The sequence below is a fragment of the Miniopterus natalensis genome, chromosome 2 (assembly GCF_054644295.1).
Source record: "Miniopterus natalensis isolate mMinNat1 chromosome 2, mMinNat1.hap1, whole genome shotgun sequence".
Classification (NCBI taxonomy): Eukaryota; Metazoa; Chordata; class Mammalia; order Chiroptera; family Miniopteridae; genus Miniopterus; species Miniopterus natalensis.
In genome coordinates this window covers 159,761,717-159,766,795 of record NC_142082.1, presented here as the reverse complement: position 1 = coordinate 159,766,795, position 5,079 = coordinate 159,761,717, and the positions used below count along the sequence as shown (strand labels likewise).

The window sequence follows — 5,079 nt, the reverse complement described above, 5'->3', positions numbered from 1 at the left end:
ATGGAAGCCAGAGCCAGCCACAGTTGAGTAGTATCTTCCTTAGGGTTAGGTTCTGATAATTCCCTAGCAGGTTATGTCCTGGTTAACTAATTTTCCCTGAGGACAGGCCTTGTTAAGAAGAACAGAATGCACTCATGCACTTAAAAATAGTTCCTCTTCCTTTGCAGGAAGCAGGAGATTTTCCTCCCATATTAATTGTGAGATTCTAGTTGAGCTCCTGGAGGTAAATCTCACAATGTTGTGGGGGCCACTCTATGACTGAGTTCTCCTGAACTTCTTGACTCTCAGACTTATCCATACTGAGACTCTAGCAATTTTGTCATTTATAGTTCTAGTTTTTCTACCCCGCACCCATTCCCATGACAGTTTCTGCTCGGGTAAGCCATGACGCCCTGCATCTGCCTGACTGTCTCTGCAACCTTGGAACAGGTTTGCCCTGAGTCCTCCCCTCTCTTATGGATCCAAGGAGAGTTGTTGATTTTTCAGTCTGTTTAGCTTTTTACTTGATATTAAAATTAGGTGATACCTTCAAGCTCTTTAAACAAGGAGTTGGAAAGCCACTATCATTATTCTCATTTCATGATTGTGTGTGTGTGTGTGTGTGTGTGTGTGTGTGTGTGTGTGTGTGTCTGCTGTGAGTATATATAAGTTAATGTGTTCTTTGGCACTGGAGAAAATGCTTCCATAGCAACATGTTCAGTTAAGGCTGTATCTCATGTTTACTTCATATTCTGGGGGGGAATATGTTTTAACATTTAAATCTACCTTTATTCACAGCAAAAGTCAGCCTATTCCTTTGTTCTTTATTGCTTCACTGAACTCTCTCTTTTTAAAATAAGCATCTGGCTTTTTTCTCTAATCACATGTATTCTAAGGGTCATCTGTTTTTTGATGCATCTCCTTATTTTATAAGTTGACTCCTTTTTATTTTCAGTACAGTTTGATGTCTCATAAATAAACAATTTTTTTATATTGGTTGGAAAGCTTCTTAAAATGGTCTAAAAAATTGCTTTTTCTTGTTTTTGTATAGAGCTTATGGTGAACTTTACATCATATATTCTGGCTTTTGCTGAATTCAACATTTTATCATTTATTTTACCCAAAATGTGCATTTTCTGGCTTCCAACCATCTTTTTTTCTAAGATTTGTTTACTTTATCTTCTCTTACATTATCAGCCAACTCTGTTAGGGGGTGGGCATCTGGAAGGGCATTTTCCACACAGAATCAAAGTAAGTTTTATTATTTAACAAGAATAACTGCAGCAATTGGACTGTAGAAAGCCATGTCAAACTAGAGATTTTGGGCCACTGTCCAGGGCCAGTCACTAAAGTCACATTCCCCTTGGGCTCAATTTAATTTCTTCCTTTGCAAAATTAGACCTTTACTAAGATGCCATGACGTTTCATTATTTTTCACATGTAGTTAAACCTGTGATGCTAAATCCTTGAATGTTAAAACTAAAAGTAACCCTTGTCCAGCTGTCATGGCTCAGTGGTTGAGCTTTAACCCATGAACCAGGAGGTCACGGTTTGATTCTGGGTCAGGGCACATGCAGGACTTTTGATGACTCTCACCACTGATGTTTCTGTCTCTCTCTCCACCTCCCTTCTTCTCTGAAATCAATAAAAACATATTTAAAAAAAATTAAAAGTAATCCAGAGTTTATAAAATATACTGGTTTAGAATCAATTATTTTTAGAGCTAAGCATTCATTACAGTGATAATAGTTAACAACCATCAAATATGCCTTATGGAGTGAGTACTGGTCTCAATGTTTTCTATGTATTAATACTCAAATATTGTAACAGATTTTTGAGGCAGGTAATATTATTACTTTTATTGTAAACATGAGGAGCTTGAGTCATAGGGAGGCTTAGAAACTCCTCCAAGGTCACAGTTTTAAAATGTACCTGAGATTTGTTTTATTCAGGTGTGATAAGATGTGCATACATGCAAATGACTGTCGTGAAAAGGAAGATGTTGTTTACAGTCCCCTAGAAACAAGAGACTTGTTACATCACACAGGGCCACATAGGGAAGTATCAGGATTGATCGGGAGGCAGAAAGAGCAGGAGGAAAGCATGGACAAGAGCCTTTATTGTGGTGTCAATGGGAAGAAATGGGAGAGACAGGGTAAGCAGGTTTAGGATTGGGTGGTTTGAATAATTTCAGTGGGCTGTGGGGCACCAGGACTAATCCCTGGTTTTCTGGTGACCTGTTCTTGGGATGATTAGGGCAGAAGATTATTGCCTCCTGGAGTGTGAGAGACAGATAGAGGGGTTAGTATGGGCTCTGGATTAGTTGGTTTACGTATGAAACGTGCACTTGAACTGGTAGCCCTGGGAGGGGCAGTCATTCCTCTTTCAGTGAGGCCATAGATGCTGGAGCATCAAAAATACAGAAAATGAGCCTTTTTGTCTCAATTCATCCCCAGAAAAATTCATCCCCATAGATGCTATCTGGAGAAGTCCTGGAAGGGGAGCTGAGCACCAGGCCTGGGAGAATGCAGCTCCAGGTTTGCACCTAGGCTCCAGCTTCTCCTTGCTGCCCTGGGCACAGGCAACCACATTAACAGGCTGCTGCCGCTCTATCCCTCTCTGTAATTCATAGGCAGCTGCTGCAGTTTGTGGTGTGTCTCGATCCCCTTACAGCGGAGGCAGGTGTGTAGACAATCTGATCTGCGCAGAACCAAGCCTAGCTGCAACACACCCTGGGCCGACCTGAATTCATCCAGAGGGTCCCAGCAGCCCAAACACAGCCATGCACTGCCCAGCTCTGCTCCTGCTCCTGCTCCTGGTTGGTGTGGCGGATGCCTTTCACATCTGTGCCTTCAACCCCCAGCAGCTGTCGATTGCCAAGGTGGCCAGGGAGCATGTGACGGAGACCTCAGTTCTGATCCTGTCTTGCTGTGACATCATGGTGCTGTAGGAGATGGTCGACTCTTCTGGCAGTGCCATCTCCTTCCTGCTTCAGGAACTCAACCAATTTGGTGGCTCCAGGCCCTACAGCTTCCTGAGCAGCCGCTTGCTGGGGCACAGCACATACATGAAGGAGTACGTGTACATCTACTGGTCACATAAGACGCAGGTCCTGGATTACTACGTGCACAATGACAAGGATGACCTCTTTGCCTGGGAGCCCTTTGTGGCCCAGTTCACTTTTCCCAGCCAGGTCCTCCCCAGCTTGGTACTGGTCCCCCTACACACCCTCCAAAGGCTGGAGCTGGAGGCCCTGTATGATGTGTTTCTGAATGTCTCCCAGCACTGGCAGAGCAAGGACATAATCCTGCTTGGGGACTTCAGTGTTGACTGTGCTTCACTGACCGGAAAGTGCCTGGATGAGCTGGTGTTGTGGACTCAGGCAGGCTTCCTCTGGGTGAGTGCCGATGGGGAGGACACCATAGTGCGGGCCAGCACCCGTCGTGCCTGTGACCGGACAGTGCGGCGCAGAGAGCGCTGCAGCTGTGCTCAGCCTCCCCAGGAAGCTCCAGCTCACTGAGGAGGAGGCCCTCAGCGCCAGCGACACTCCCCCGTGGAGGAGCGGCCGGGCCGGGCAGCCCACGACATCCAGCCCCTCAGCCTGGCCGCTCTGTTGCTGCCACTCCTGGCCCCCGAGCTAGGCCTGGTGGCCTGAACCTCACCCCCACCCTGGTGCCTGCTGCCCACAGATGTGATGGCTGCACTGCCGTCAGGACTCAAGCCCCAGCCTCTCCTGTCCCTCTGCCCTGGGGCCAAAGCAACTCCCGAGGGGCTTCAACTGCAGCCCTGCCCAGCCCTGCCCAGCCCTATTGGACTGCAGCCCTCCGCCTTTTCTTTGTTTTGGCCCTTGCTCTTTTGTTGGGCCAGGGCCTGGCATCAGAATGTGCAAGAGGGAGGCGGGAGCCTGGCACCCTTCCCCCAGGTAGTGCCAGGAGTGGGGACAGAGTAGGCTCCGGGGCTGGGGGAGGGGAAAGAGCTCAGAAAAGGGAATCACATGAAAAGTTATGACAAAAAGGAAACACATACACGCTGAGAACAAAAAGCTAGACGGGAGGGACACTGCATGTGTGGAGCAAATATGTCAGTGGGCCACCTTTATTGAACACGGGATTTCCATGAATCAGTATGAAGATCCCAGGAGATACAAGAATGAAGATAAGCAGTTCACACTAGTGCAAAAATGGCTGATGCATTTAAGCTCATTTGTAATCTAATGAAAATAGCTGGAACAGCCCTAATGCCTGTGGTGAAGCCCATGAGGTACAGTCAGTTGAGGGCATATTCATAGGGTATGGCCCAGGGAGGGTGGTTACCAAGGCTACAGATGCACAGAAAATATATGAACCAGCTATTATGTAACTAATAGCTATAACTGTAAGAAATTCTTAACTTTTTAAGCATGACATTTGCTTTGTGAAACAGGCATGTTAATGATGGTCACTGTGTCCCTATATTGCGCATCAGTAAATGGAACAAGCAGATTTCCTTGGGATGTGTTAGAACAGTAAGTTCTAACACAGTAAGTTCCCACAGTCAGTGTGAGAGGGCATGAACAGGCCACCTGAAAAGGACGTGAAGTCAGAGAGGGACCTAGCTGACTCTAGGACTGCTCCGTTTTCCAGAGAACAGAGCTCAGTGAAAACAGCTAGTGTCCTGGCCAGGTAGCTAAGTTGGTTAGATCATCGTCGCAATATGCCAAGGTTTTGGGTTCAATCCCCAGTCAGTGCATGTACAAGAAGCAACTAATGAATGCATAAGTAAGTGGAACAACAAATCCATGTTTTTCCACCCCCCTCTCTAAAATCAATAAAAATATTAAAAAAAAAGAATACAGAAAATGAGAAAATAAAGTTAATACAGTCACACAGTTAGTAAATAGTGGAGCAAGGATTCTTCAGCAATATTTTTATCTAGGACCTGAAGCCCTCTTGCTGGTACTAAAGCATTCTAGATAATTCTAAAATGTGATGAATGGATTAAAATGCCTTCCAGAGTAATTGTTGTATTCCCACATAACTGAATGCTGAGCTTCAAAAGAGATTTAATAATGCTGCTCTAAAGCTGTTATTTGACATTTACTGGGTCCCAGCAGTGCACTCA

At 45.6% G+C, this 5,079-nt stretch overlaps 1 pseudogene; it reads left to right on the top strand.

Annotated features, from left to right (window-relative positions):
• The first annotated feature begins 2,761 nt into the window (after positions 1–2,761).
• On the top strand, positions 2,762–3,634 carry LOC107525323 (deoxyribonuclease-1-like 1 pseudogene; annotated as a pseudogene).
• The last annotated feature ends 1,445 nt before the right edge of the window (positions 3,635–5,079 follow it).